At 40.5% G+C, this 12,514-nt stretch overlaps 1 protein-coding gene across 5 annotated transcripts in view; it reads right to left on the bottom strand.

Moving 5' to 3' along the window:
• LOC138751621 (sperm-associated microtubule inner protein 4) overlaps positions 1-12,514 on the bottom strand; it is a 70,071-nt gene that overhangs the window by 9,340 nt on the left and 48,217 nt on the right. The gene's annotated exons all lie outside the window — the stretch shown is intronic.

The following is a 12,514-nucleotide window of genomic DNA, read 5'->3' as shown; positions in this document are numbered from 1 at the left end:
TTTGTACATTTCTTGATCTGGATCCAACATGCACGTGCTCAATCTTGTACAATGTGGTCAAATCATAATGCAACACATTTGACATCACTTGGTTAAAATTCATTTCTGGTATGATTCACGAGTGGTACAAGGCAAGGTTGTCTTAATTGAAGCTTAATTAGGTCCAGCCTGTGAGGAACTGCCAAAAGATTCTTCTACTGGTTGGTTTTTTTTTTAAACCAATACCCCTCATATCTCAATTGCTGTATGTCTTCTTCAAAGACCCCAGCCAGGATATTGTCTATTCGCATCTCAGAACATTCAGCAACAACTAATTGCAATTCCCACATCCCTGCACTGACCCAACTCAAGTCCATAGATGCTGATTCTTCCTTTTTCCTCTCACCATATAATTGAAGCTTTGATTTGCAACCTACCCATATTTCTCTGTTATTTCTGCAGTGGTGGTTAATACAAGAAAGCCTGTGTGGCTGTAGAGGTGATCAATGAGGAAAAGCCTGTGTGGCTGCGATTGGAGTTAATGATGGTGTGCTGTTATGCTATGATTGGCTGCTGCTGGCTGGACACGCCTCCCGAGACCGATGCTACCCATAGCCCTATGCATGCACTCCATTCCACTCTGCCTTGATCAGTCAATGAGGTTGTTCCAGACTATAGTTAATAAAAGCCTGTCAGTTTCACAACTTCATTCTTTTTTGTGACAATTGACGGTGCATCATTGGCGGTGTATGGTTGTAATAATGGTGGTTAATGAGGGAAACACGTGTCTCTTTTCATCATCAGGTTGATTCTATTTTACACAATACAAAAAACCTCTTTTTTTTGTCAGTTCTTTTAAAGTATCATCTAATCAACAACTCATCTTAAAAGATTAATTCAACAGCTTTGCACCAACCATTTTGCAACTCCTGGGAGAAGCATTGGTCTGAGGCACAAGGAGAGGAAAACAAACACAGGCAATTACCACAAATCAATACAAACACAATTTCTATATAACAAATTCATTCATAAATTTAATTTGGAATTTTGGTTTCAGTGTTGGGGGAATAGGGCTTTTATTTTTCAATGCGTCCAAACTTATATTGACAGTCAATGACACAAAGAAGGTTATGAAATTCATTCTGGTTTTGTTCTGGTATAATGCTGAGTAGTCAGAAAAAGCTGCAGTCACGTTTGTTCTTCCACTTTGTCTCAGACATGAGTGAAATATTTTAATGAACCCAATGAGGAAGAGCAGACATTTCCAATATGCATTGCCTTTGCAGGAGTCCCTGATAGGTTGGGTCCAAAAGGGTTAATGGGGCAGTCTTCAGCACATAATGCTTCTTTGTTCACGTAGAAAAAGGGAAACGGTTTCAACATGATGACAGGGAGAAATGGCCAAAGTAAAACCAAGTGAACTAAAGTTGGAGCATTTACAGAGGCTATTGCCCCCCCCAGCTAGAGGAATACAAGCTAGCCAGAAGATGGAGGAGCAGGATCTCCCTCAGTGACACCACCAGCTTTGCCTGAGGAGACCCCACATCCCAGGAAGATCACCTCCTATTTCTGAGCCTGAAAACAGTGCTGCAGTTCACTAAAGCGGAGGGCATGAGGGCTCAGGCTAATTGACTCTGGACTACATGGATTGCGAACTGGAGACCCCAATATACAACAATGGAGATTAAAATAGCAACGCTCAACGCGCAACACATTACTACGCAATGTGTAAATGCCTCGCAATACCATACCAAAATCAAGGCAGATGTAACTGTCATGCATTAGAGAAGGCTACTACATCTCAAAAACTATTGAAGGTGGTCATGATGGGGGTCCCATGAGTTGTGTGTATGGTCGGGAAGAATGACTCTCATGCATCTGGACTGGGTATCTTGCTGGCAGGAGGTAACTTAGTAATCACTGAAGTTAAAGAGGTGGAGGGGGGACTTCTCCTTGTGGTGGACCGAACATATCTTGACACCCCACTCCAGCTGATCAACCTGAACACCTCACCTGAGCAGAACAAGAGGCTGGCCGTCTTCCAAATGCTCCCTTCATTGCTGGCAAAGTGCAGTCCAATCATTCTGGCCGGTGACCAACTACATCATCAATGTGGCCAGACAATCCAGCAATGCCAACAGGAGGCTGGACAGCTCTTCCAGACTCCTGATAGAGATGATGAAGGACACACAACTGTGCAATGCCTTCAGCAACCCTGCAGGTGAGATAAATATTCTGAGAGGTAAAGAACAGGCAAGCTGCACTATTCACCAAGAGTCCTCCAAGATCATTTTCCTATCCAGAGTCAGCACAGTTGAGAAGGATGAGATGTGATCATGTTCCAACAGGGAGTCTGTGATCCACAACCTTGAGGACATCTCAGTCACATCCTCACAGTCAGGCATTCAGAGGATCAGCAGATTCTTTTATGCTGAACTATACGACACAAATGCTACAGATAGAATGGCCTCCCAAAACTTCCTGTCCTCTATCACAGAGGTTGTAGATGACAGCAAGCGGGAAAGTCTGGACCAGCCAATCACTGTGGCATAGCAGATGGGCTCCATCCATTCCTTTGGCTCAAGTAAAACTCCAGGAAGCAAAGGCTTACCGGCTGAGTTATACATGGCTCGTGGGACTGGGTGGGTTCAGACCTGCTGGAAGTATGCAACGCTATACTCCTGGCAGGCAGCATGTCAGAATCCATGAGGAGGCACATCTTCACATTCATCTGCAAACAGAAGGGAGATAAGGAGGATACATGGAATTGGAGACCCATATCATTATTAGACATTGAGTACAAAATTATGTCCAAAGCAATCACCAATCAAGTCAAGACTACCTTGAGGTATGTGATCCACCCAGATCAAATCTGCACAATTTCAGGCAGGAACATCTCCGACAGCTTCACGCTGCTCAGTGATATCATAGCCTACATTCAGGACAGGGATTGGACACCTATCTGGTCAGCTGAGACTAGGAGAAGGTTTTTGACTGGATATTGCACATGTATATAATGGATGTGCTCTCTAAAATGGGTTTTGGGGAGGGAATCTGGAATTGGATTAAACTTCTCTACACAGACGTCTATAACGCAGTCCAAATCAATGGGTTAAAAATGGACAGCTTCCCCATCAAGTCTGGAATCAGGCGTGGTTGCCTGCTCCCTCCAGTCTTATTTATGTGCTACCTTTGCTGAATCCATCAAGAAGGACAAGGACATTAAAGGAGTGATGTTTCCAGGCATTGGAGGTGCAAGTCAAAGCCTCCCTGTACATGGACAATGTCACCACCTTCTCTTCAGTCTCATGATCGATTCACAGATTCATCAGCATCTGAAGCCAATATGAGTCTGCATTGGCTGCCAGGGTAAACCAAAGAAGAGAGGGGCACTGCTCTTTGATAATGGGCCCAACCAGTCCACCATCCCCTTCACAGACAGATCTTACTACCCAAAGGTATTGGAAATCTGGTTAGGAGGGGCCGAGGCATGCAACAAGAATTAGTTGTATTAGATTGCAAAAGTCCATCAGAAATTGGTCAGTGGTTCTATGCATTTAGATGATTCTATGAATAATCTTACTTCTAAGATTAATGCATTGGTGGATGTCAATACTCAACAGATGGCTGATTATGGAGCTTTTAAAGTTGAAACTATTGAAAGACTTGAGATGTGTGATCAAGGATTATCTGATGTACAAGATCAATTGCAAGATATGAATAGAACAATTGAAACGTTACAGATTCAGAATAAAAATTTAGCAAAAAAGGTTGATTATTTGGAGAACCAATCCAGACAGAATAATGTGAAAGCTTGCCAGAAGGCATAGAAGGGCCAGATCCAAGAAAATTTTTCACTGAATGGATTCCACAAGTGTTGGGACAAGATAAATTTCCTGAAGGTTTAATATTGGAACGGGCTCATAGAGCTTTGAGAAGGAGACCTTTTTCAGGACAGAATCCAAGACCTGTTCTGGTTCGCTGTTTAAATTACTGTGATAGAGAGACTATTTTACGTATGGCTATTAGAAATGCACAGCAAAACAAATCTCCTTTGATGGTTCAGAGTAATTGTGTATCCGGATTTGAGTCAGGAAATTATGTTTCAACGACGTGAATTTAAATCTGTGAAAGAATTATTGTGGAAAAAAGAATATAAGGCAACATTTAGATACCCTGCGGTACTGAAGATTTTTCAGGATGGATATCAACCAAAGTTCTTTGATAATCCTAAAGAAGCTATGGATTTTGTTCAGTCTTTACCAATTAAGCAATTCCAGGAACGACATAGTCCTCCACGGTCTCCAAAGAGGGCAGAGCTGCAAGAAGGGAATTTGATTTCTGGAAGAAACGGTGGTCGCAATGGCAAAGGAAACTCATTTAATAGATAAGGAACATTTGAAACTCAAACGTGAATGGGTTGGGCAAGTTTTTTATTCTTCGTTTAATTCTAAGGCAAAAGGTGTGGCAATTTTGGTACATAAGAATCTACCATTTCAGTTACAGAGTGAAGAGAAAAATGGTGGAAGATTATTAAAATTAAATTGTACAATCTTTAATGAGGCATGGACTTTACTTGATGTTTATACTCCTAATGTTGAGGATACAGCTTTTGTTGTGGATATGTCTTTATTACTTGGACAATCGAACTCTAATGTGATGATTGGGGGAGATTTGAATGTGGTGTTGGAGCCTTTATTGGATAAGTACCCAAGAGTAATTAAGAAGTCTAAGATGGCAATCCAAGTGATTAATATGATGGCAGATTTGAATTTAATTGATATTTGGCGAAGAGTTAATCCTACAGAGAAAGATTTTTCTTTTTATTCCTCACGACATAATTCTTTTTCTAGAATTGATTATTTTTTAATATCAGCACATTTGCAGGATAGGGTTACATCTGTGGAGTATAAGGCTAGATTGGTTTCGGATCATTCATTATTATTATTAGAATATTTGAGTTCACAAGATGTTCAGAAAGCTTCAAGATGGAGATTTAATACTATGCTATTACGACGCGAATTTAATTCTGTGAAAGAACGGTTGTGGAAAAAAAGACATAGGGCAACATTCAGGTATTCTGCGGTACTGAAGATTTTTTAGGATGGAAATTAGCCAAAGTTCTTTGACAATCCTAAAGAGGTTATGGACTTTGCTCAGTCTCTACCAATCATGCAGTTTCAGGAACGATGTTGTCCTTCAAGGTCTCCAAAGAGAGTAGAGATGTAAGGTGGTATCCAGATTTTTAAAAGAAATGGAAGCAATGGTGACCGAAGTGGTAACATTGATTTAAAAAAAATAAATCTTTTATCTTTTTTTTGAGAAGAGTTTAAATAGTTTAAATAATGATGATAGTTTAATGAAATGGGAGTTGGGAGAGGGAACTGGGTGGGCACTAGTTTCCAGAAGTCATCAGCTACCTGTGAGTTATCTCACACCCAATATTTTGGGGGAGTTACCGCTTTGGGCGGTTTAAACAGGAGGAGGTAGTTGTGACCTCCGACCTGTTTTTTTTTTCTTTTTAATTTTTGGGTTAAGAAGTGAAGGGTTTTTTTTATTATTTTTTTTTAAATAAATTTTTTTTTTAAAACTCTTTTTGTTTTCTGATTGTAATTGAGAGGGAATTAGGAGGTTTTTTTCTCTCCATTTTTTTTTCTCTTTTTTTGGGGGTTTTTTTTTTCTTTTTTCTTTCTTTTTTAAGAGGATGATGTCACAGAAGAAAAGTCAAAAATTGAGGATGTTGAATTAGATGAAGAGGAAGATGAGGGGAAAGGTGATAAGAAGAAAAAGAAGAAAATTAAGTACAAATACATTGAGGGAGAAGAGTTTAATAAAATTAAGTTAATTTCGATAGAGAATTTTGAAGATGTTATAAATAAAGAATATGGAGAATTTTATAAGAGTTTGAACTTTTTTTTCTTTTTTTTTCTTTTTTTATATAAGGGGAGGGGAAGGGAATAAAAAGTTTATCTGATTGTTTTTCTAAGGGATGTTTTTGTTCTCTCGATGAATTAACATAACATAACATAACATAACAATTACAGCACGGAAACAGGCCATTAGGCCCTTCTAGTCCACACTGAACCAAACACCCCTCTCTAGTCCCACCTCCCTGCATAATGCCCATAACCCTCCATCTTCTTCTCATCCATATACCTGTCCAACCTTTTCTTAAATAATACAATTGACTCCGCCGCCACTATTTCTCCCGGATGCTCATTCCACACGGCTACCACTCTCTGAGTAAAGAAGTTCCCCCTCATGTTATCTCTAAACTTCTGCCCCTTAATTCTTAACTCATGTCCTCTTGTTTTAATCTTTCCTCCTCTTAACGGAAATAGTCTATCCACATCCACTCTGTCTATCCCTTTCATAATCTTAAATACTTCTATCAAATCCCCTCTCAACCTTCTACGCTCCAAAGAATAAAGACCTAATCTGTCCAATCTCTCCCTATACTCTAGATGCTTAAACCCAGGTAACATTCTGGTAAACCTTCTCTGCACTCTCTCCACTCTGTTTATATCCTTCCTATAATTAGGCGACCAGAACTGCACACAGAACTCCAAATTAGGCCGCACCAACGTCTTATACAATCTCAACATCACCTCCCAACTCCTATATTCCATGCAATGATTGATAAAGGTCAGCATACTAAAAGCCTTCTTCACCACCCTATTCATGTGAGTTTCTACCTTCAGGGAACGACGTACCGTTACTCCTAAATCTTTCTGCTCGTCTGTATTCATCAATGCTCTCCCATTTACCACGTATGTCCTGTTCTGATTCTTCTTACCAAAATGAAGCACCCCACACTTATCAGCATTAAATTCTATCTGCCATTTTTCAGCCCACTTTTCTAAGCAGCCCAAATCCCTCTGCAATCCTTGAAAACCTTCTTCATTATCCACTATTCCACCTATCTTAGTATCGTCTGCATATTTACTAATCCAATTCATCACCCCATCATCTAGATCATTAATGTATATAACGAACAACAATGGGCCCAATACAGATCCTTGAGGCACACCACTGGTCACCGGCCTCCAACCTGACAGACAATTATCCACTACCACTCTCTGGCCTCTCCCTTTCAGCCAATGTTCAATCCATTTGACTATCTCAAAATTTATACCTAAAGACTGCACCTTCCTAACTAACCTTCTATGTGGTACCTTATCGAAGGCCTTACTGAAGTCCATATAGACAACATCCACTGCGCTACCCTCATCTACATTCCTAATCACCTCTTCAAAAAATTCAATCAGATTGGTCAAACATGACCTTCCTCCCACAAATCCATGTTGAGTGCTCCTGATCAGACCCTGTCTATCCAGATGTTTATAAGTACTATCTCTAAGAATTTTCTCCATTAATTTACCTACCACAGACGTCAAACTTACAGGCCGATAGTTGCCAGGCTAAGGGAATTATAAAGGAAACTTGGTATTAATGGAAATTCTGTATTTATGTATTATTAATTATGATTTTTTGTATAACAGATATGTGGTTGATATATGATTTTAATATTTGAACTTAGTTTTAAAGTGGATTTCATTTGTTAAATACATGTATTATGTTTGATTTAAATATATGTTTAAGGGTATTATTTTAGTATTGATTTTTTTTGTTGTTAGTAATTTTTGTTGTTAAGTTTTATCTTTTTTTTTGTAAGTGGGGTTTTTTTATTTTATTTACAACATTGTTAATTAATTCTTCACTCTTTATTTTGGGGGGAGGGTTGGACTAATTTTAAATTAGATGATTAATGTTGTGTTATAATTATTGGGGGGGGTTAATTTGTGTAGTTTAATGATGTAGTATTCTAATTTTTATTATCTTATTTTTTATTATTTCTTTAAATGTAATTTTTATTTTATTCATGTCATAAAATTTTAAATAAAGTTTAAAAAAAAAGAAATTGGTCAGTGGGTGCAGTACCTGATCATCAAATGTGAGGTACTATCCGTACTGGAAGAGCAGTTTTCCAGTTCATATAGGGATCCAAGATGGGAAGGATCCAAAGAGTCACCACTTATATGTCACCAGACAATAGAAGCAAGGGTGGTCCCAACATGGCCCTCATCCTGATGACCAGCTTTGTGGCTGCATCAGGCTGTGTGTGGAACCAATATACAAGGACACCAAGTGCCACTATGTGCTGAGGATTTACCTGTCCTAGCTGTTGCAAAGGATGGGCCTGGCCCCGTTGCCACACAATATCCCAGTCAGCTTGACTTAGCAACATCATCTATCCTTAATGGAAAAGCTTTACCTGATGAACACCTTAGACCACAAGCCCATCAGTCTGTGGTCAGCATGGAATGTCCTGCAGAAACTGGGAGACACGGTAGAGTGGTATCCTGAGCAGCCCATCTCTGGATAAGAGTGCCTCACCTCCAATGCTCATGAACAAGCAACAGGACTTGACCTGGCTGGTGGTGAGAGGAGCCCTCCCAGTCAGATCCTTCTTGAACAACCAGAATATCACCCAGAACACACATTGTCCTGGAGACGACTTTGGGCAGTCAGCCACCTCTATGCAAAGTGTGTGGAGAAGGACGCAAGAGTCCTTGTCATGGTTCATCCCCAGCAGCAGCGTGATAAAGGACTCTCTGATTTATGCACTGTTCCTGGAAATGCATACAGACTCAGACATCCAGAACTGCTGGAAGACCATCAACTTGGAGAAACTCATTGGTCTTTCAGCATGCGGAGATGCTAGAGAAGCTGGAGAGAGAATTCTGCTGACTGGCACATTCCAGGTAGCAGGAGTATGTGCTGAGGGATGCACTGAAGTGTAAGTCAGCAAACAAGAGGGCACTGTGGGGAAGGATCGCAGTCTAGTATCCTTCCATTACAAGGCATCGAGGGGCTGAGACTGAGGGAAAGCCCTTTAAACAACGAGGATGGAGTAATGACAAGATGCCACATGGTAGTAATGGTATTCTTTCCTTTCTTTCTTTCTTTCTTCTTTCTTTGGGTTGGCTTTGCGGACGAAGATTTATGGAGGGGTAATGTCCACGTCAGCTGCAGGCTCGTTTGTGGCTGACAAGTTGAATGTAACAATGGAGTGAAACATGAAAGTTTGCAGACACTGTGATTATAGTTAAAAACAGAGAAATGCTGGAGGACCTCAGCAGGTAGCGGAGCCTCCATAGAAGATAAAGATATAGTGACTCTCTGATGTTTGGGACAAAAGAACTTTAAAAAAAAATTTGTCTATGCGCTCCATAGTTTTAAATTTGTAATCAAACAGTTTGTGTGATTAAAGTTCATATTCCAGAATTTATTTAAGGTTATTTGTGTACATTTTGGTTTGACCATGTAGAAATTACAGCACTTTTTATAGAAGGTGCCCCCATTTCAGGGCACCACAATGTTTGGGACATTTAACGTCACAGGTATTTGTGAGTACTTGTAAGTTTAAGAGAGCTAGGCTTGCCTCTAAGCTTTTGATCACCTTTGGAGTCTAAAGTTGCCATTTTTCAACATGAGGACCAGAGTTGTGCCAATGAAAGACAAAGAAGCCGTTATGAGAATAAAACAGTAACAGACATTGATCCAACCTTAGGATTACCAAAATCAACAGTTTGGAATATCATTAAGAAGAAAGAGTGAACTGGTGAGCTCAGTAAACGCAAAGGGACTGATTTCCAAGGAAGATCTCCACTGCTGATGGCAGAAGGATTCTCATCATAATGAAGAAAAATCCGCATACGCCTGTGTGACAGATCAGAAACACTCTTCAGGAGGCAGGTGGGAATTTGTCAACAAATACTGTCCACAGAAGACTTCATGAACAGAAATACAGACATTACACTACAAGATGCAAATCACTAGTTCGTCCCAGAAAGGATGGCCAGATTATAGTTTTCCAAAAAGTATTCGAAAGAGCCTGCAGATTTCTGGTAAAAAGGTCTTGGGGACAGATGAGACCAAGATTAACCTGTTTCAAAGTGATCACAAGAGTATTGTAGAGGCATATGGGAAACTGCCCAAGATCCAAAGTATACTACCTCATCTATGGAAACATGGGGTGGGGGTGTTATGGCCTGGGCATGTATGGCTACCACAGGTACTGCTGCACTTATCTTCATTGATGATCTATCTGCTGATGAATTCTGAGGTGTACATGAAATCTTATCTTCTCAAGTTCAAGCAAATGGCTCCAAAATCATTGGATGGCGCTTCATCCTACAGCAAGTCAATGATCTCAAACATACTGCTAAAGCAACAAAGGAGTTTTTCAAAGCTAAAAACTGGAAAATTCTTGAATGGCCAAGTTAATCACTCGATCTAAATCCAATTGAGTAGGCCTTTCATTTGCTGAAGAGAAACCTAAGGGGACAAGCCCCAAAACAAGCAGGAGCTGAAGATGGCTACAGTAGAGGCAGGCCTGGATTAACCATTAAGAAAAATTAGCACATGCTTATGGCAACAAGGGAAGGGGGGACCATAGAGTTTTTTTTCCAGTGCCGATTTACCATGGTGCAGCTGAACTTGGGCCCCACAAAAGCTCCCCCCCCCCCCCCACACACAATAAATGAAAAAAACATATATGCAGGTCATATTTAATATAGTTGTGAGGTCTGGCCTGGAAGAAAACTAAATTTTTAATCTATTTCACATCCAGGACTTATTAAGTCTTAATGACTCGTCAGTTAGACCATATGAAGATCGAGGGAATCAGGTGGCCTTAATCCAGCCCTGAGTAGAAGCCTGGCAGAGCTTCACCAGAAAACATGCTCAGCACCTGGTGATGTTTGTGAATCACACGCATCAAGCACCCATTGCATACGTCATATACAACAAAGAACTAAATATGACTACTTTAATATACATATCATTGTTATGACCCAAATACTATGTGCCCTGAAATGAGGGAACTATATATGAAAGGCGATGTAATTTCTACATGGGCAAATAATCTTGAATAAAATCTGGAATGTGCACTTTAATCACGTGTATTATTTGATTACAAATTTAAACTGTGGAGTACAGCGGCAAATAAAAGAAAAAAGTGTCTTTGCCACAAACATTTTTGAGGGCACTGTATTTTACCGATGTTTCAGGCCTGAGCCCTTCTTCAAGGAATGAGTGTAACAATGTACAATGATGGAAATGTATAGATATGAAAATAAGGGAGGGAGGAGACATTGAACAGTTTTGTAAATAATTTATCGTGAATAAAGTCTATTTTTTGGTTGAAAAAAATTGTGTCTTGAAGGAAGCAATATGCTCAGATAGAAGATGAGGTGTTGTTCCTCAAGATTGCGTTGAGCCTTGCAGCAGTGTGATGATGGGAAATAGAAGATGAATTAGAATGCCAGGCAAGCAGAACCTCTGGTTAGAAATTCAAATGAATCACTGCTTCTTCTGGAAGAACTGTTTGGGTTCCTGGAATGTGGGAAAGGAAGAAAAGAGGTGAAAGGTGTTTTCTCTCATGTTTTCTTCTTTCTTTGGCTTGGCTTCGCGGGCAAAGATTTATGGAGGGGTATGTTCACGTCTGCTGCAGGCTCGTTGGTGACCGACAAGTCCGATGCGGGACAGGCAGGCACGGTTGCAGCGGTTGCAAGGGAAAATTGGTTGGTTGGGGTTGGGTGTTGGGTTTTTCCTCCTTTGTCTTTTGTCAGTGATGTGGGCTCTGCAGTCTTCTTCAAAGGAGGTTGCTGCCCGCCAAACTGTGAGGCGCCAAGATGCACGGTTGGAGGCGATATCAGCCCACTGGCGGTGGTCAATGTGGCAGGCACCAAGAGATTTCTTTAAGCAGAAAGAAAGAGGTGAAAGGTGTTTTCTCTCATGTAGTTGCATGGGAAATAGCCTTAAGAACAAAAGGATATCGACAGATTAGGAGACAGGGAAAAATTATGGCAGATGAGATTTATCATAGAGAAATGTACAGTTGTACATTTTGGCAGTGGAAATAAACAGGCAGAATGCTATTTGGATGGGGTGAAAATTCAGACCTTGGATGTGCAAAGGGATGTGGGTGTCCTCGTGCAGGGAAACCTAAAAGTTAATGACCAGGTGAAATTGGTAGTGAAGAAAGCGAATGCTATGTTGGCATTCATTTCAAGAGGAATAGTGTGTAAGAGTAAAGAGGTGTTGATGAGGCCCTTTGGGGCACTGGTGAGATCTCATTTGGAGTACTGTGTGCAGTTTTGGGCCCCTTATCTTAGAAAGGATGTGATGTTTTTGGAGAAGGTGCAGAGGAGATTTTCTAGGATGATTCCCGGAATGCAAGGGCTAACGCACAAGGAACATTTGGCAGCTCTTGGGTTGTATTCATTGGAGTATAGGAAAATGAGAGGAGATCACATAGAGGCATTTCGAATTTTGAAAGGTTTAGATTGGGTGGATGCGGGTAAGATGTTTCCCTTGGTGGGTGAATCGAGGACAAGGGGTCATAGTCTGAAAATTAGAGGTTTTCCATATAAAACAGAGATTAGGAAGAACTTCGTTAGCCAGAGGGTCGTGGATCTGTGGAAGCCACTGCCGCATACAGCGAGTATTTAAATAAGAAATAGACAAG

This window comes from Narcine bancroftii, chromosome 1, assembly GCF_036971445.1.
Source record: "Narcine bancroftii isolate sNarBan1 chromosome 1, sNarBan1.hap1, whole genome shotgun sequence".
NCBI classification, from domain to species: Eukaryota; Metazoa; Chordata; class Chondrichthyes; order Torpediniformes; family Narcinidae; genus Narcine; species Narcine bancroftii.
Note: the sequence above shows the minus strand (reverse complement) of the source record. Positions and strands in the feature narration are given on the sequence as shown.